We start from the raw sequence: 21500 nt of genomic DNA, 5'->3' as shown, positions 1-21500 counted from the left end.
GATTTAGAAGTTTTGAGTTGTAATCAAGCATTGACCCTGTTATGTGGGCTTCGTGCAAATGGTGCCCCTGGACCTAACGGCCTACCTAATGCCCTGTTCCATGCCAATGTCGACATGTGGGCTGGTATTTTGTATAATATATTCAGGGAAGTGTTGACACTGGAGATTGTGCCAAAATCATGGCAAGGTAGCATATTGCAGCCCATTTATTAAAGCGGCCCGGTTGCTAATCCTGCCAATTATCGGTTCCTTTCGTTGACTGATGTTGATGCAAAGGTGTTTGCTTCCATTCTGGAAAATTTGGCAACGCATGAAAGCATTATCCCATTTAATCAAATTGGTTTTCGGAAAGGTCAATCCACCACTACCAACTTGTTGGCGCTAACATTACTTGCTGAGCGGGCTGTCTCAAACAAACAAAATTTATAAATTGCTTTTATTGACCTAAAGGCAGCCTTTGACTCTGTGCCACAAAACCTGTTATGGAAAAAACTGTTAGATCGGGAAATTTCATGGAAACTGTTGAAGGCTATTATCCTTTTGCATACTGATACTTGTGTTCAAGTCAAGTTGGGTGATGGCTATTCCTTATCAAGGAAAATCAGAACATATAATGGTTTAAAGCAAGGCTGTGTTCTTGCTCCCTACCTTTTTAATTTGTTTTTATCAGATCTTTCTCAGCATTCGGATGCTATTAATGGGCATGTTCCTAGGATGGGGGGGGGGGTACAAATCAGCTACCTCCAATATGCTGATTAGACTATCCTCGTGAGTCATACTCCTATTGACCTACAAAGACTTATTACCGCCTTTGATGATGATGATTATACACAACAGAAATGCCTTGAACTGAATGTAAAACAAAACAAAGTGATGAAAATTGGTATGTTTAAACAGAAGTTCAATTCATGGAAGGCCAGAGCAGGTCCAATTGAAGTTGTTAAGACGTATAGATACTTAGTGGTGGTGTTCAATAATCGAGTATCCATCTAATTCTAGTTTAAGGACCTAAGGGCCCAAACTGCGACCTTGATTCATGCTTTTAAATGTTTAAAGAAATCACTGAATTGTCAATCATATGACTTTATTCTAAAGTAATTAAAACTAAATTACAACCAACCCTCATATATGGCTCACCCATTACTAGAGGGAAAGATGCGAAGGTCCTGGATCTACTGGTAGTCAAGGTCTTCAAAGCAACTTTTGGGATTGCCAAATCAGTGTGCCAAGCGGGAATAAGTTTAAAGTTTGGTCTCCAGAGATAGTGCCTGGTATCAAAAGGAGCTTTTCTGAAATGTATGGTCGCTTTGTTGATGTTGTTGTTTAAAGCGATGGGTCTTAGTTCATTGTGAACGCAATTGCTTTAGGCTGGAATGGCATGCTAAATCTGTATGTGCGCGTCTCTATCACTGTGAGACACAGCGAAAAAAGAGAGAGACATTATTGTCATCATGTGGACAGATTAGAATCCTGGTGATGCTCTTTGCATGTTACATACTAAAAATAGCTTATTTAATATAGTGTTTTATACATAACCTCTGCCATTTCAAAGCACTGTAGAGAACATATTTCACTATTCAATGTAATGGTACTCGATTTAACAGCCTTAAAAGAATCGAAGCCTGAATTTGCATTGCCATGATTCAAACATGTGATCTATAGATCTTTGCAGTTCACCACGGTAAACTCACTGAGCCTTCCATCCAGCCTGCCAGCTCAACTCTCTCACATACCTATACCTAACCCAACCTATTACACATACACAAAAACACACCAAAGCTTTCTCAAGGAACGGATCGATTTCATTACAAGACCGGAGGCTACCATTATGCAAATACTTTTATTTGCTGCCCAAACATGCAGGCCTTTAAAGAATGTAAGTACATCATAATAAGTAGAACGTTGACAATATGATGAGTGGACTGAGTAGGCTCTCATCTTCCTCTTTTGTTCGCTGCTCTGACACAGCTAAGTACCTTTTTCCATCTCTCCTATGATTGTGATTGTTAGCTTATGATATTTAACCAGGAGTGTCTTTTGCTATTTCTATGGGATTTCTCATACAGTGCTGGGCTCTGTGTTTATATCTACTATTGTGGAGCTTTGTTTTGACACAAACATTTTTTTTAGCTATATAGTTTGCTTGTATTCTGTAGCCAAGCATTTGCTTTTCAGGTTTGTTTGTCCACCCCTGTCCAATTTATGGCAGGGGGAGTGCTCTGGATTTCCTTCATGGACATCGATCTTCCGACCGTATCGTCATAGGACATGCCCTGGTCTCAGCTCCTCAGGCAGTATGCTGCTGTTCTCGGCGAGGAATTCAGGGCATAGGGGACCTTTTGGTACCGAGCGTGTGTAACATCAAGCGCTGTTTAGTGGTGAATCTTCGATACTTTGAGCCCATTCGGAGCTCTGTTTTTTTATCGAGGCAATGCCCTAGCAACACGCTAGGAAACGAGACGCGCTTCCACAGGAAGCCGCGTCTCCTTTCTAACGTCAACTTCTTTGCTGACACATTACCCTGGCAACAAATGAGACGCGCTTCAACAGGAAGTTGCATCTCCCTTTAGATGCCAGTTTCCATAGCTACGCGCTGTTCATAACGAGCGCGTTAGCTTAACGACACACACAGAGCATAATACGGACTCGCTACCTCTGAAAGACCACTTTTAAAGAGATTTGATACAAGATCGCCACCCGGTGGCCTTCTCTTGTACTAACATTTCAAATGTACTCACATTAGATTGCAGGCTATTTCGAGATCTTAATCCTCATACAACCGTGAGTAAACAGTGCCAGGAGGAAATACCAACTTCTGATTGATTTTGTAACCCTATAAGTTTTTTAAGACTATTCTTTTAACCTTATTGAAAATAACTATATTTATTAAAATGAATCCTGATTCTAATCTCCTTCAGTCAAACAAAGAACCTCTGGGGGATAACTTAAAGAAATTAATAGACGAAGAAATTAAATAATCAGTTAAGGAAGCAGTAAATGCTGCCCTACTGAAAAGAAAAAGAATTTCCCCCCCACAAGAGACGTACTTCTCTCTTTCTGATGGGGATTCCCCCTCTGGCAATGTAGCCAAGATTAGGGGGAAAGTACTTCAGAAGAAAAAACACACGAAGGAGGCATTCACCCATGCTATTGGAATTGGTAACCCTTGTGCTACAACAGATGTTGGTGCTCATAGCAGCACAATAGAGAGATCCCAGTTTCCTGGGACTAGGAGAAGAGGTGCCCTTAGCATTATTATAGAGGATGGTATTTATTATAATACAAATGATTTTACCGATGACTCAGACCTAGAGGAGGACAAATTTATTTTTCGATCCACAAGATACCCCTGAGGATCTTGATGAAGATCTGGACTTACCCTCAACTTCTTCACTCACTGTTAAAGATTCCTTTGGTCAAGAAATGTACAATCCCACTGCCATTCGTCAACCTCGCAGCAAAGAGTGGTGGCCTATGCCTCACGTGGGGAAATATTTATCAAAATGGGTAAGAAAACCTTTGGACAGAGATACACGCAACTTATTGCGTAATGAGTGCCCTCGCCCCTCTTCAGAGGACAAGATATGCAATACACCCAACCTTGACCCATAATTGATTACCTTCCTTTTTAAGTGAGGCAGGGACCCAAGAAAAGGAATTGAAAGATGCCTGAAGCAATGCCAAGATAAACTTTCCGCGAAAGAGGACATGTGCGATGCTAAAAGCTTGTTGTTTGGTGATAACTTTGTAAAATCTCTGGGAAAATACGTTTCCACCTTTAACACATTCAGTAAGGCGCAATCCAACATGCGCAGAGTTTTTGGTGGAAGACCACTTTTTGGAAGGGCTGACAGGAGGGGACAACCTGTCAGCCGTGGTTACTTTAAGTCCCTATTTTACACTCAAGAAGGAAGAGACACTCGTCCTTACAGAGGAACCAGATCAAACTTTTACCCCCAAAGAGGAAGAGGTTCAAGGTCCCGTGGCGGAAGATCTAGGTTCTCTAACCAATCTTTCCAAGGTAAGCGTGAATTCTTCCCCCCCTTTTCAAGTGGCTGGGAGACTCAAACATTTTGCGAACAATTGGCTCAGAATCACTCAAGACCCATGGGTTTTAGAAACCGTAACTGGGTTCAAGATAGATTTTTGGAAGGAACCCTTCCAAAAGAAAATTCCAAAGGAAATCGTTCTAGACAAGGAAAATTCAAAATTAATAGAAATAGAAATTTCGCAAATGATAGACAAAGGAGCCATTATAATAATCCCACATTCACAAATTTCAAAGAGTTTCTTAAGTACCATTTTCCTCGTCAAAAAGAAGGACAAGGGCTGGCGTCCCGTCATAAATCTCAAATTATTAAACAATTTTCTAACATACAGACATTTCAAGATGGAAGGTATCCATCTTTTGAGGGACATCTTACAAAACAGGGATTGGCTAGTAAAGTTAGACCTGAAGGACGCCTATTTTACCATTCCCATGCACGAGGGATATCGGAAATACCTTTGTTTCACCTAGAAAGGAACCCTTTATCAATTCCAATGCCTTCCTTTCCTCCTATCTTCACCCCCTTGGTGCTTTACCAAGGTCCTACGTCCAGTAGTCAGCTTTCGTCGAGAAAGAGGAATTTGTCTTATAATTTATCTAAACGATATCCTTATCATGTCTCAAGACAAGTTGGAAATTACGAAACAATTAAACACAACCATGAATCTCCTTCAAGATTTGGGATTCATCATAAATATGGAAAAGTCTATTTTGATTCCCTCTCAAAACCTACAATTCCTGGGTTTCAACGTGAATACCGTTCTTTCCAATTTAACCCTCCCTCACAAGAAGGTTACCAAAATAAAAAAACATGTTTCTCATACTCTATCCAAAGAATCTATCCGTTTAAAAGACCTGGCCAGGATCTTAGGACTCCTTTCTTCATCCATCCAGGCAATATCACCAGGTCTGCTCCATTACAGGGGCCTACAAAGATTAAAGGCTTTGGGCCTGAGGAAAGGGCTCTGGTACCAAGACTCCCTTCCTCTCTCACAAGATGCCCGAGAAGATCTTCATTGGTAGTTGAAAAACCTCCAAGCCTGGAACGGGATGCTATCTTCAGCAATGTACCAGACTTTAACTTAGAATCAGATGCGAGCAACCAAGGATGGGGTGCCCGCTTAAAAGACTTAGAGACAGGTGGGAGGTGGTCTCTGGAAGAAAAATTCCTTCACATAAATTCTTTGGAAATGCTTGCAACTCTCAATCCAATTATGAGTTTCAAGGAACTTTTAAAAAACTCAAACATACTAATACGCATAGACAACTTCTCAGCTGTCTCTTATATAAATCGGCTTGGGGGCGCCAAATCAAAAATTCTATCAGACCTTGCCAAAAGAATATGGTATTTTTGCAGGGAACACAAGATTACCATAAGAGCAGAATTCATCCCTGGGTCTCAGAATGTGAGAGCAGACTGGAACTCACGTTTCCTCCACGATGCAAGCGATTGGAAATTGAAGAAGGAGATCTACTCACAGATTCAAGAGATTTGGGGCCCGATACAATTAGACCTCTTTGCCAGCAGGTTGACCCACCAAGTAACGAGATACTTCAGTTGGAGACCGGACCCATACACATCAGGAGTGGATGCATTTCTTCAATCTTGGGCAGGGTTCAAGGCCTACGCCTTTCCCCCCTTCTCAATGATCCAGATACTATTATGGAAGGTCAAACTCGAGTCTTGTTCAATCATTCTGATAACTCCCTTCTGGAAATCCCAGGTTTGGTTTCCGGGGTTGATGGAATTAGCAGTAGACTTTCCTCTTCTGATTCCCTCCTTCCCGGGCCTTCTCAAGGGCCCAGACGGAGAAGAACACCCTTTAGTCTTAGAAGGGAATATGAACCTTCTTGCTTGGAGGATATCAGGAATTCAGGAAGATATTCTGATCTTTCAGGAGAAGCTAAAAGCCTACTGGAAGATTCATGGGCTCCAGGTACAAGAAAAAGATACAAGGGCATATGGAGAAAATGGTCTTGTTGGTGCCTGGAGAGGGATTTGGATCCCGTACTTTGCCCTCTTCAACAAATAGCTAACTACCTTGCTCACCTCTTTGATTTGGGTCTTTCCTTTAGAACCATCAATTGCTATAGATCTGCAATTTCTTCAGGTCACGCACTCATTAATAACCTTGCCATCGGTAGCAACTCCCTTGTTAAAAGAGTTATGAAGGGTATTAGACTAAGAAGACCTCCAAAGGCACGTTACCATTCCCTTTGGGATGTTAATCTTATTTTTAATCTCTTCCTTTCCTGGCCTGCCAACGAAGTACTCTCCCTTAAAAGGATCTCAATGAAATTGGCTACCCTCCTATGCTTTATTACCTTTCGAAGGGTTTCTGATATTAGAGCACTAGAAATTTCTAACAGATTTTACTCATCTGAAGGGGTCCATTTTGACATCTGGAAAAGAACGAAAACAATGTCTGAATCTATCTTTTATCCTTATTTCCATGAATGTGAAAATCTATGTGTTGTTAATTGTATGAAATGTTATGAAAACAATATTTCAAATTTTAGAGCTATTAATTACGATCAACTTCTTTTATCCTATGTTAGACCTTTTAAACCTGTAAGCTCAGCCACCCTTGCCAGGTGGATAAGGATGATCATGCATGAAGCTGGTATTGACCTTTCTAAATTTGGAGCTCACTCTTCAAGGGGTGCGATGGCTAGCAAAGTATTCTGGGCAGGAGGTTCTCTTCCCGAAATACTTAAAGCGGCAGATTGGACTAACGCAGCTACTTTCTCTAAGTTTTACTTGAGACCTATTGAGCATGTTAGCAGTGTGATTCTACATAGCTTTAAACATGCATAATGGTAGCTTCCGGTCTTGTAATGAAATGACGATTCTCCAATTATTATGCAGAGAGAATCGTGATTTCATTAAAGACAAACGGAGGCTAACATTATCCCACCCTCCTCTCCCTGAAGAGGTTTGGGTTCAATTCATTTACATCTTTGATGTATTATTGTCTTTTCTGCCTTTAGATTATTACTGTTCCTTATTGTACATTACTTTAATCCTTATATAATTCACTATACAATGTGCCTTTTATCCTCAGATAACAATATTAAAGACTAATTGGATTTTTCTGGAGTTTCTTCAAATCGTTCAGCTGTGTCATCGCAGCCCACGAGGAAGTTGAAAGCCTACTCAGTCCACTCATCATATTGACAACGTTCTACTTATTATGATGTACTTACATTCTTTAAAGGGCTGCATGTTTGGGCAGCAAATAAAAGTATTTGCATAATGTTAGCCTCCGTTTGTCTTTAATGAAATCAAGATTCTCTCTGCATAATAGTTGGAGAATCGTCATTTGTCAATTATTTTATTCAGATTATTAGTCTAAACAAACATGGAAAAGCAATCTTTTACCTGCACAAATAGGCAAACAATATACAGTCACACACTCACAGACATCAGTCTTAATGAAGTTCAATGGAACTGTAAAAAAAGAAGCAGTGCATATACACAAACAATCATAAATGCGTCAATGCATGTAAAATACACGTCGTATATAACCTTGTGAGGTCGGGGCACAGGATGGTGTATATAGTGTAATATACCAGTAACCAATGGGTGATGTGCATCTCAGAAAAAAAAGGTTGATGTCATTGGGCCACCGGGATGCATGGGGTGATGCACACTAAATGATCATAACATGTTGGATGATATGAACTAGGTATAGCACCTTTTCCATCGGGGAGCACTAGACAATTGACATTTCAGGGGCTCAGGACTCTCTACATAAGGCTGTCAAAGGTTGAGGGATAAACGTGACAAGGCGATAACGGAATTGGACAGGCCCCCAGGAGCTATTCGTATATATCTTGGTACATTGTTGATTCACCCATGTCACTTATTCACATTATACACTTGATTTCATGTCACTTATGTCCCTCAACATTTGACAGCCTTGTCTTGAATATATGATCTAGAGAAAAAGTAAAAATGTCGTTATCTGACAAAATAATTTGTCTTCTATGTTCCTAATTAATGTGTAAAGAAAGTTATTTCATGTTTTCATAATGTCTTTTCATGATTAAATTCTCTTATCTTTGAAATCAATTCTCTTACCCGGCAGAACCATTTGTAGTTCTCTTTATACATACCCAGGTTCTGAGGGACACAGGGTCGTCCCATTGTTTTTGTGCAGTGCCACTTGTTGGCAGTGTGTAGTACTGGACTTACTCCAGGTCCAAGATATTACGGTTTTTGGGCCCTTTGTGGCAGTAGCACCACAATAATTTTGTTCTCCATGTTGTATTATATAACATACCTTCACCAATCATTGGAGATAATACCTATTGGTGATATTTTGGTATTGTCAGATGTGAAGGTATCGGGTTACCAATACAAATGACAATCCGAACACTGATTCCTCTTTTGTAATTTTGTAATCACCACCCCTTCATGACATGGAGTCATGGTGTCAAACAATATTTTCCCACTTCTGGGGGTAGAGGTTGATACACTATTGATCCATTATAAATAGGTCAGATACATGAGTTTCCTCCCTCAAGATGACAAACACTTCTGCCATCCCCTGAGTGCAATTAACATTGACTTCCTAGGACTACAGTTTCATATTGTTCCTGTCTAGTGAGGTAGGCGTGCCCACATGTGTTGACTGTTCTTTTTAATAGTAGAATTGTGGGAGTGCTGGATGGTAGGACCATTGTCATTTAAAGTAGATTCTTGTATTCAGAACTATATATGTGTAAGGTATAAGTGCTTTTCCCCAAAATGTGCAGCTTCTTATAGGTAAGAAAAAGGTGTGCAATGTTTGCAAATAGTATACCCCTATGTTATCTTGGGTGTCTCTACTTCAAAAGGTTGTGAGGATTGCATGTTTTCTTAGGTACTGTGCAAACGTGGGGATACAAACTGCAGACAGCACTTTTCTAGTCTCCAAGCATCCAAAATTGATACAAATGCATTTTCATCTGTTTCTTTGGAGTCTGGTATGGCCATCCACACAGGGTAAGGCAAAGATCATCACAGGTTTTATATCTGTACAGACTTTGAGGTGTCCCATGTCATAGCGAGCAGTAACAGTTTGGGGACACTATCAGAACTTTCTAAAATGTACTTTATGGTGAACCCTTGTGGTGTATTGTATGAGGGCTAAATAAGAATTGGCTAAGCAAGCCTGCTCTGTGCCTGGGATAAATACATATCTCTGGCAGTGACAGACACATCTCTTGATCATCCCCTTTCCTTTCTGCCCTCCATCTCATCCCTTCATCTGTTCACTCCCAGTACTTCAATACCAATCCAAATATGTTCCAGGTCTTGCCTTCTTCCCTTCCTCGAATCCTGCTCCCCAGTCCTGTCTTTCCTCGAGTTATGCCCTTCCTTCCCTCCTGCTTCTGTTCTCATCCTCTGCTCTGGTCCCATCTTCCCTCCAATATTGCTAGGTGTTTTTGCTGATTTATTTCTGGAGCTGTGACGAGAATTGTGTGACTTGAAGTCCTTGTATAGCAATAATAATAATAATAATATTAATAATAGTGGTAAAACAAGCTAGACAACACTGACCGGAATGTGTTTAAAAACGAAATTGTACAGTACTATTCGGTAGTAATGATTTAAAACAAAAGAGAGAAGCCTGGTTTTCAAACTCAGAAATGTTGCTTTCTGTTACTTGTAAAATATGTATATACGTAACCATTAAATAGGCAGATGCTTGTTGTGCTAACTATACAGTATTAACCCAATCTAATGGATGAGTTGCATTAGTTCAATAGTATTCTGTGTTAATATGTACTTTTGTTTGTGCACAATATTTTGTGTTTATAAAAAATGGTTAATATCTTAATTATGGTTTTATATCAGGACATTCATTGTTAGTAAAAATATTGTCCAACCTGAATATATTGTTCTAAATATCTTCAACCAAAATAATGGCTCACTGGGATAGATGTTCTATTATTAAATACAGTGAGGCGATATTTTTGTAAACTATATTTATAACACAATATTTCTGCATGAAAATATTTTGTTTATGGCATTCTGGTGCCTTATGCGTAGTCACACCCATTTTTGTGAGACTGAACTAGGAATTGAACTGGTTAAAATATCCACCTTTTCAGCATGAGCAAGCACAATGTAGACTGAAGTGACAGTATACTTAATAGATAGGATTTCCAAGTTTAGGGGGCATGCCTGGTAGATTTCCTTAGCCCGACAAGGAAATAATAGGTTTCATACTCTTTTCAGAGAAATGGAGACTAAACAGGTATAATTCAACCTGGTCTGTAATTAGTTATGCTCCATTAGATAGGAAGTGATAGGAGTCAGACAAAAATTGTCGGAGGGTTTCTCTCCTACAAGGAGTATCATAGCTAAAGCATTACCGTGGTATCCAGAAACTAACACTCACAACAGTTGGAATTTAGCAATGATCAGTTATTATTATGCATAATTCATAAGTATGAGAATAATTATATAACTCTTAGAAATGGTAGCTAAACTTAGGGAAAACCAAAAACATGCCCAAACATATTTCATCACACATTCCTGCTCTATTAGTATAAAACCTACCTAAACTGCATATGCATTCTACAGATTAAATAGTTATCTAACTAAGCTTTGCTTTGTCTAGTCATTTATTATGCTGTCGCTGGGACAATCCTGCACAGCTCATATGTCGCTGCTTCAGGATATTGACAATGCCCCTTTTGCAAAAGCGCACAGAATGCAACCAAATGTTACTATTTCTGCTTCCTTCCAAGTTTGAGCCTTACCAAGCAGTATGGCCTTGGCTGCAATCACTACGTGTTGCTTCGCAGTTTTCAGAGAGCAGAAAGTTTCCAGTATCTATATCTTGTTAATGTGACCCATATCAAAATGCAGGTCTAAATAAGCTATAGTAATTGAGCACATATTTGTTCGCATTACCATTATGCTGAGGTGAAATTTAAATGACGTCGGCGATTATTAAGCATAATTCCCCAAAGTATGCCATTACACAATGTTGCGTAATTACATAACTAGTCAGGGCAAAATTAGAGTGTAGGAGTACGAGAACAAAACAAGCGATAAGAATGCGAACAGTTGTTGTTTATGGCAATTATGTTTTTTCTGCCATTTTTTTAACACGAGAAAAACGTCCTGGCGTCAAAAATTCACACTGGGACACATTTCACTGAAAAATATAGCACTAAATGATTGCTCTGCATTTCATGTAATTACAAAAGATTTTTCATATTTATTTTAATTTTTTTTGATTAATTACGCAAAAATAAATTAAGCAAATCTCTTATTCCCCTAATTCCTATTCAAATAGTTGGCTTTCTAGGCCCTAAATCGTATCACACACACTCTAACAAATTAGTGTGCTCATGTTGTTGTAATACAATTAAGCATGGCTTGCATTTAAGATGCATGTATTACACGGAAAACCCTGCCACACACGAACATTCATATCTTGTGTGATGATTATCAGATTGACAATAATTTGCCCCCATTTTTTATGCAATCTAAAAATTACAAGTAACTTCTGTAATCTACAGTAATCCATTAAACCTATATATATCTATATGTGGAGAAGTGTGGCTCAATGGTTAGAGTTGCAGACCTCGATGCAGAGCACTGGTCCGTGACCAGGGTTCGATTCCCGTCGCGGCAGGGTCTCGGGCTATAAATTCCGCGGACCGGATATTCTCGCCTCAGTGCCTATTCTAATCATGGGTCCCACGCTGCAACTCTGGGCAATAGCTTGCTTAATCTCCACAACGCCCCCAACAGCGCTGGGATGCCTGGCCTCACCATGGGGGTGCCCAGGATTTGACACCTCACTTGGAAAGCCAGGAAGGGTTCCTTCAGCGGTATGAGTACAGTGCTGAGATACCCGTAGTGGTGATCGGTGCTATATAAATACATTTACATTACATGTAGTATAATGTGATATAACTGTATGGAAAGGCTCTATAAACAAAAAAAGAAGCTCAGTGGGTTTAAACTGATACTCAGTGCTTCAGACCTTATTTTTTCATATGATTATTCTTCAATAGAGTGCTGAGTCATATCCTTCACATGTTCCACAGGTCAAAAATTCTCGGGTCAGAAGTGCTCTAATGATTGTCAACTCTGTGCCTCTGTCGCTGACGGATTATCTCTGACCAATTTCTTCACTTAACTGATGCACACTTGCAATACATTTTCAGTGTACTAGTGGGATTCATTCATGTTTTTAGTTACTTCTCTAGAGTTTTGTGGAGACAACTAAGGGTTCCTTCAATTGTAGAAAACTCCAGTGGAAGGAGTGAATATGACTTCAGAAATATAGAGCCATTACGCTGGGCTTGTTATCCCAGTCAGTTTTCTCCCTCATACAATATATTCCCTCTCCAACAGCTCTACGCCCTCTCTCTCTCCCCTTTTGCATGCTCTCATAAATCTGTCATTGAGTAACCAGACTTGAAACAGCTTTGCTTGAAGGCATGATTTCTACTGTAAGATTCACCAAATCTTGTAAAAATATGATGTACCCTGGTTGCATTTGATTCATCTCTTTAATATGCAATGTTTGAATTTGGGTTAATAATTGAGTAAGATGTGAATCCTTCCCAAGTAATAAGTCGAAAATTTTGCCAGGCCCAACAAACGAATTTGATAAACCTGTCTTAACCCCTTGTAGTTTATGGCACAGAGCAGTGGTTGAAGTATTTACCAGTAGCAAGACAATGAAAAAGTCAAAACTCAGCATAATAGAAACCCCATAGCCAATTTCTAAAAACAACTCAATATGAAAGAGTATATCAAAATGACTAAAATCCCACAAAGGAAACCAAAAATATATATATTTTTTAAAGTTTTAGGGCAGAACACGGCAGGAGAAAGTAAAAGAGCAATCAGAAGTCACTGTTCATTGTTGACTGCGACCCAGGTCCGATTTCAGATCACCCACGATGGAGAGGAGGCCGGATTGTGGGTCATCCCGGTCAAAGATTTTACCTACTCACTAAGGGCCTGGTTTTGAGGCTGGCGGAGGGCTTTCTCCTTCAAAAATGTGATTGATACTTTATCTGCTTTATGACAAGTGCACTATATCCTGTAGTGTTTGTAGTACTGCAGACTGAATACCTGTCACATTTGTGGCAGAGTATTCTATCTACAAAACTCTAAATCAGACCCTTAGCCTCTGAAATGGAGGTAGAAATCCTGCAGTGGGCAAGGTTGAACTCTGTGCCTGGCCAGGTCTGCTCAAAATTAGATTAGCTGCTGGATGTGGTCCGCTGAAACCAATTGTTTTGGTGCATAAAGCTCTGACTAAGAAAATTACAATTCTGTGGCTGATGATGTCCTCTTGTTGGATTACTTATTTCACCTTAGCCTAGTCAAGAATTGGATCTCAAAATCAACCAGCAGGGAAAGGGGGCAAGTCTGCAGTGATATCTGACAAGTGTTCTTGAAATCAGACACCTTTGCAGTGAAATCTTGCTGTAGCTCCGGAGGTCTTGGAAGTAAAAAAATCCCAGCTTTTTTTTAGATTTTCTTGATCAGTTCTTCTTGTTCACTTCTAAGGCTCCCAGGACTCCAGAGACAGTGCACATTGGACAGGACCCACTCTAAAAGAGGTCACAAGCAGTCCAGGTTCAGTTGCTACTGGTCAGCTGGCCACTCAAGTAACCTGTTGCAGATTTTTGTGTCCCTTTAGTCGAACAGAGATCTACTTTTCACCCTTAGGTACAAGTGGGATCAGGTCCATACCTTCAAGTCTCCACACTGGTCACAGAGAGCAGGTCCAGTCCTTGTCTGTTCTTCCACAAAAGTAGGGGTCTTTCCTATTCAAAATGGATTATGTTGACAGGCTGACCAGCAGGATACGAAACTGCTGCAGTCAGACTATACAGAAAGGACTGAAGCCATGAATTCTTTGTGAGCGTATTGAGTGGCACAATATGTGCTGCAGTTCACCGGTGACATTTAACTTTCCATGCCATTGGTCTCAAATCAATCAAAAATGTTTATTTAGTTTATAATAATCCATAAGACACAATGCAACAAGATTAAAGTTATGAACACAATCAATATAGTTTAAAAACAATAAATACCATCAATCACATACAAGGTGTTAGTGCCACAGTCATAGAAACACATGATAAATAGTAAGAAAAGAAACCCCTGTCAATGTTAAAAACAGCATTCAGCATGGATACAGATATATTATATCTGTAATAAAAGAATTCATATCAGAAAAAGGAAAAGGGAAAAAGATATTATTAAAGTATATCACCACTTCATTGCTTTGGCACTACGAGTACGGATGAGCCAAAGAGCATGCAAAACGTTTGTAATTCCAACATTAATCACCTCTCTAGTGTCAGAGTGTTAAGTGCATAGTGCTGGAACATAAGGACTAAAACCGAATAGTTTCCATGCAGGTTTTAGTCATTGTTTGCGTGGCCTAGCATATGCGGGACAAAAAAGACAAAGTGATGAAGAGTTTCCTCCGCTGAGTTATAAGAGGGGCACTTGCCGGAGCTACAGTACTTCATGCCCCATTTCATACAAAAGCTATTTACCAGCAGGATCCCATACCTCAATTTTAAGAAAAGTTGCAATGCGGTGGATCCTGGGAGAATGTCAAAGAAGGATTCATTAGCAGGAGTAAGCTTTATGTCTAGGAAAAGGTCTGTTAAGTTTCCAGTTTTAACACATTTCAGTTCCATCAACCACAAATGCTCCTTTACATGATAGTTAATCAAGGAGCGAGGGACTAGCTTTGCTATATCCGTGGTAACCCACAGTAAAGGCAGGCCTATTTCATATAACATAGACCTATTATAGGCGAACCAGGCAATCTTCACACAGCCCTGAGATTTTTAAAGTGCCTTAATCAAGACTCTATTGAGTTCCAATTCGTCTGTTGACCAAAGTATATGCCAATACATAATAGGGCGAGACTTAATTTGATGGTTAATCAGAAGGATGCCCACATCCAAAAGTTTTAGGAGGTGGAGGCACCCTGTGAGAGATTAAGAATGCTCCTCACAAACCTGTTTTGAGTTTTTACAGATATCATCAGTCCAGACATGTCCCCACAATTCTACACTGTACATAGCTTTTCTTTTCGCTTTGTGATTATATATCTCTACCACTGGTTCAAGGGAACATGCAGGAGCCTTCTTATGCAATTCAGAAACAGCACCAGCTTTTTATTGAAGATTCAATATACACTTCCTAATGTGCAAGGACAAACTCAATTTGTGAGTTAAGCAGACCCCCAAATACACAAACACCTGCACTTGTTCAAGAGGAACACCCTGCACCGTAATATTTGCTCTTACAGATTTACAGAGGTGAAACGCCATACATTTAGATTTATTGATGCTAAGCTAAGGCCTGAGCAAAAGATTAGAGAGATGTGTAGTATTGCCTGCAAGCCACGCAGAGTTTTGGAACTTAAGACTGTCATCTGCGAAGAGCTGGGGCATCACTTCAAGAGAAATCGAGTGCTTTGACTTAGGGCCTGATTATGGGTTTGGTGGTCAGTGGACTGCCAAACCCATAGGGGGGCACTGGTGGTCCAACCGCTGTATTATGACTCTAGCGGTTGGCCCTTCATGGGACCACCACAACCGCCAGGGAACCACGATCCCTGGCAGTGGAGCTGAAATATGCTTGGTGGGGCCACTGCATCACTCCCAAGCAGTTGCGCTCTATAAATGGCTGTAACATAACAATGTGTTGATTCAGGCTGAGATACTGCATCTAATATTTGTCCTGCTTTATGAATGGAACTATTCACGTTCAGATTAAGTGACATATTCCACAAGCATTAACAACGTAGGGGCATATTATCAAGGACGGCGTTAAAATTATCGCCAGTTTAGCGGCAGAAAACTGCTGCTAAAGCGGCGATAATGGGCTTGATAATATGCCCTGGAGAATTCCAATAGAAGCCCATGTTGACACCAGAACATGGTACTTCTATTGGAATTCTCAAGGGCATATTATCAAGCCCATTATCGCCGCTTTAGCTTTAGCAGTTTTTTGCTGCTAAACCGGCGATAATTTTTAACGCCGTTCTTGATAATATATCCCGTAGTTACGTGTGGGCAATATGTAGATTACCACGCAGGATGGAAGCAACTTATTGGCAAATTACGATACGTATGACTAGTGCTCCAAGGGGCATATAAACAAGGGCTTTATCTCCTCCTTTTTGGCTTTAAAAGCCAAAGAAGTGGAGATAAAAATATCGCCTTTTCAACAACAGGGTGCTAACATGCAAAATCGCACCCTTTTTCACTACGCTTCCCTTTGCATCTCTAATGAGATGCAAAGTGGGCGTTCCAGAGCAAAATAATAAGAGAAATGTTGCTAAGCGACATTTCTCCTATTATCAAGCTTCACGCTAACCCTGTTAGAGACAAAAAAAGCAGCGCTAACCACGGTTAACGCTGCTTTTTTACGTCTGCTAATTTTCAGACTTATGCAAAAACAACAGTTGATGGACAGAATGCAGAACAATGTCATACATTCACCCCAGTACAGCGATCTGGGCCTAAATCCATCGTTTTTTTGCTCACCATGCCATTCCAGTTTGAACCCAGCCATATGCAAATCAGTCTTGACCCTGTGCCTCATGGGAACAGTCCAGCCCGAACTGCCAAGCCAGGTCCTCCCTGGACGGGAAACAAGCCTCCTAGGACCGGTTTCGGGGTTTCACCCCTCTTCAGCCAGGATAGCTTGATTCCAGTGGCATGGAGAGCACGGGACTCACGTCTGAGCATACCCGTCCCACTCGGGGTGACAAATGCAAAAACAACGGTTGATGGACAGAATGCAGAACAATGTCATACATTCACCCCAGTACAGAGATCTGGGCCTAAATCCATGGTTTTTTTGCTCACCATGCCATTCCAGTTTGAACCCAGCCATATGCAAATCAGTCTTGACCCTGTGCCTCATGGGAACAGTCCAGCCCGAACTGCCAAGCCAGGTCCTCCCTGGACTGGAAACAAGCAACCTAGGACCGGTTTCGGGGTTTCACCCCTCTTCAGCCAGGATAGCTTGATTCCAGTGGCATGGAGAGCACGGGATTCATGTCTGAGCATACCAGCACGGAACTCACGTGTGAGCATACCTGCATGTTTTGCCAATGTGCAACATTCCGTCCATCATCTTGTGTTTTAATTTTCAGACTTAGCCATGTAATCCAATGGGAGGTGGATTACATGGCTAAGTCCACCATAGGCTATCAACAAGAATATCCCTATCCTTGTAGTTTTATCGCTGCATTACCAGCGATAACCTCCCAAAATGCCGCTATCGCTGGATTTTTTATCGGCTAGGCAGTTAGCATTGTTAATAACGCGATAACCAGGCGATATTATCCAGCGATAGCAGGCGTTAAAAAAATTAACGCTAAGCGCCCTTAGCGTTAATTTTCCCTGTTCCTTATTAATATGCCCCCAAATGACTAATATGGAGCTTTCTCTGGTTGACACCGTGGAACTTCAAAAATGTGAAAAGTGCGTTATTTATTCGGTTTGTCCGTTCTCTGTGCGGAAAGGTGATTAATGTTACGGTGGCAGGCTGCCTGATCTGTTCTGCTGATCAATTATTGTAGATGAATCCAAAGGTAAATGTAACCTTTCCCAGGGACACTCTAACTTAGAAGGCACTTCGGGGACCATAACTCTAGCCAATTAGTGTTCGCTTTGCTGCTTAAAGGCACGAAGAGGCAACTAATGTGTGCTTTTCCCACCGTGTGGTTCAATATGACAGATCATAAGGAAGAGTTACAGCCAGCACAAAAGGAGATTTCCTTTTGTTTAAGGAAACAAAGAGCCAGAGGAGGCTGCCTGGACGGCAGAAATGGCCTGAAAGAAAACCCCGCATCCAGTTCCAGAGACTCATTTGTCACCACTTGTTCTAATCTGGGCTCAGTGTTTCAGCAGCCTCATTTTAAGGTGTTGCTAATGTTAACTCTTCTTTTTCGCAGAGAGGACCAGAACCTGAAGTTGGAGCCAGCAGGCTTAAGTTTCTGTACAAAGAATGCAATATAAATATACTGACATTTTTCTCTTGCATAAAAAAATGGCGGATGAAGACAGATGTTTATATAGTAGAATTTAGGAAGTAACTGTTGCAACTCAATATGCAAGTGATTATAAATGATCAATGGATTATTTACACCTCAAATTAGGTGCTCAAAATATTTCTTGAATGATAACATTACATGCACTCACGTGGAACAAGAAACTGAGGCTGTACGTTCTATGATATTGTATTACACCGTGTATGTAGTGCGAGCATTTGTGAGGATTGAACTAAGATTGATGCTAATAAAAACTTGGACGACCAATTGTCTGGTTGCGATGAGTAATTGATATCAAGACATTGTTGCTGTTTCGAAGAAGTCAGTTATTTCAGCCAAATATTCAATATTCAGAAAATTAGAGGCATATTTACCAGAAAATGTCAGAGAGCAGAGTGGTGCCAAATTTGGTCACGCTCCAACATTTTCAAAATGCAGGGATGCGCCGTATTCACGAGATTACGTCACATCCCTGTGTATTTCCTAGTGCTCTAAATGTATCCGCCTAGCGCCAACGCAGGTACCCTTGCACCATATTGCAAGTGTGCCTGTGTTGCAGGGAATGATTGTTTATGTGTAGGAAGGTGTCTCTTCCTGTACATATACAATCCCTGGTGGTGATGTGTTACTTCTATGTGTGCTGCACACATAGAAGTAGCAAATTGACATTATTTAATGATTCTTTATGTGCAGGAAGGGACAACTTCCTGCACATGAACAATCATTAATGGTGTCGAGGAGAAATAAAAGTATTTCTCCTCATTTTACCATCGTAACGCCTGCTCTTGCATGGGGTTAGTTGTTAGCGCTGCTTCCGATTTACACCTCCCTGTATATCTGGGGCAGCATCAAAAGCAATGGGTGTTGCGGTGGAACGCCCAATGCAACACCCATTGCACGCCCCATTCACACTATGGGGCCAATTCCGATGTCGGACCGACCGGAGTCCGTCTGACATCGGTTGAGAACTGGAACCGAACGATCTCCTGTCGTCAGTTCCAGCCCAGGAAGTTGGATGCGATTGAACCCTGTTGGGTCGCAATCCTATTCTTTACAATGGGAGCATGCATTCTGAACAGAATGCATGCTCTCATTGCAAAAAGCAGAGGTGCAGTTCATCCCTGCACTCCATGGCAGGTACTACCGCCATTCGGAGTCCTTGCACCGATGGGGGCCCTGCTGGAAGTCCCCAAAGTAGGATTCCCAAACCCTTTCTGTGTCGGAAAGGCTGGCACAGAAAGGCAGTGGGAATCTTCCATCGGAATCCCTCAGCCAGAAAACGCCGCCCAAAGGATTGATGGAGGATTTCCAAATGGCAGCTGGGCTCTTCGAGCCCGTCGGAGGCCATTTGGCAATCCGGTTCAGATTCCTTTCCTTTCCGACCCCATCAAAATGGATCGGTCAGAAAGGAATCCGAACGGGCAATTCTGATGCAGGCAGAACTGGCCCGACCAACGGTCGGATCCTTTTCCCACCGCAACGGAATTGGCCCCTAAGTGATGCGCGTAAAGCAGCCCTATTTGCAAGGCGGCGTTAAGCCACAAAAAGTAACTTAACGCTGCTTTGTAAATATGGAGAGGTGCATATTACCACCAGAACGTCGCTAAAAGTGATCTTCTGGTGTTGACATCTCCTTGTAAATTTTCCCCTTAGTGTTTGCACTTTCTCATCTGCCAAACAGTATCACTCTATAGTGAAGCTATCCCAGTAGGAACAAACATGATGGAGTCCTTTACCCTAAAGTGTGCAAGGCACCATGCAAGTATTAAGGGGAATATTATCAAGAAACGGCGTTAAAATAAGCGGCGATAATGGGCTTGATAATATGCCACAGTGATTTCCAAAAGAAGCCCATGTTCTGGTGTCAACTAGATTTAAAGAGAGAGAATGAGAAAAAAGGGGGGAAAAAACGTATTAGAATTAGGGTTGGGTAAAACACACACAGTACATTATTGTTAGTGCAAAATTCAAATCGAGCTATGTGGAGAGGTAAGTGATGATAAATGAATAAAAATATCAGATTGCGATAAGAATTGAGGAGGCAGTCAGCATATGATCGCTTCTATTTCACACGGACGTCCCTCTCGGTCCCCCGTCAGACCATGAGCATTGACTCATTCCTCAATTCTTATCACAATCTGATTTTGTATTCATTTATCGTCACTTACCTCTCCACATAGCTCGATTTGAATTTTGCACTAACAATAATGTACTGTGTGTGTTTTATCCAACGCCAATTCTAATACATTTTTTTCCCCCCTTTTTTTCTCATTCGCTCTCTTTGAACCCGCCTTTATCTTTTTGCAACGATGGCCGAATGCCCCAGGCGAGCATTATACACGCCGCCAACATTATCAATGGTAACTGGAACTTCATCCAACACCACGCTCCCTATTTTTAATTTGTCTAAGCACCAACTTTCAATATGCAAACAATCCATATTAAGTAAAGGATTGTCATTTGTACCCACAATTCGTCCCAATTTTCTTGACATTCAAACAGAAATTCTCAGGTTTTTTCGAAAAATACGTCTGCATAGTTACTTCTTACAAAATCCCAAACCTATAACTAACACCAATACGCCCCTCAAACCACCTTCCACCTTCTCACCATCGGCCAATATGGTTCCAGGGGAAATTCTGACCTTTGAGAAACTAGTCCTCAATGATATCACTCTGCTTGAAAATCGCAGAACTTTCATACCCTATAATATCTCATTAGATGAGAAAAATGCACTCTCTGCCCTTAAAACAAACACCTCTTTGGTCATTAAACCTGCTGACAAGGGAGGTGGAATTGTCTTGCAAGAAACAGAAATATATAAAAATAATATTCTAAGACAATTGAGCAATACTGATCATTATTGCAGACTCGCTAACAATCCTACTAAGGAAATACAGAAACGTATTGCCCGGGTCACCAACGATGGCCTTGAAGCCGGGTTTCTAAGTAAAAAAGAACATCTATACCTAAACACCAAGTCACCTAGGACACCAGTGATATACACGTTGCCAAAAATTCATAAGAATTCAGAAACTCCTCCAGGCCGTCCAATAGTTTCAGGTTGCGGATCAATCCTTGAACCATTGGGTCAGTACGTAGATCCTTTTATTAGAGACTTCGTACCCCACACTGAGTGCTACATACGCAACAGTATGATGATGATAAATCTGATTGAAGACTACCCGTTTGACCCCACATCCAACACACTATGTATGTTGGATGTGGAGTCACTATACACAAACATTCCTCAAGTTGACTCCTTGTTGGTCATTGAAAAAGTCTTAAATACTCGTCCATGCCCACATGCTGTCCCAACACTCTTTATCCAACAACTTCTAGAAATCTGTTTAGCAAAGAACTTCTTCTTCTTTGATGAACAATATTAC

This window comes from Triturus cristatus, chromosome 6 (genome assembly GCF_964204655.1).
Source record: "Triturus cristatus chromosome 6, aTriCri1.1, whole genome shotgun sequence".
NCBI classification, from domain to species: Eukaryota; Metazoa; Chordata; class Amphibia; order Caudata; family Salamandridae; genus Triturus; species Triturus cristatus.
The sequence above is the reverse complement of the archived record's forward strand: the minus strand, read 5'-3'. Positions refer to the sequence as shown.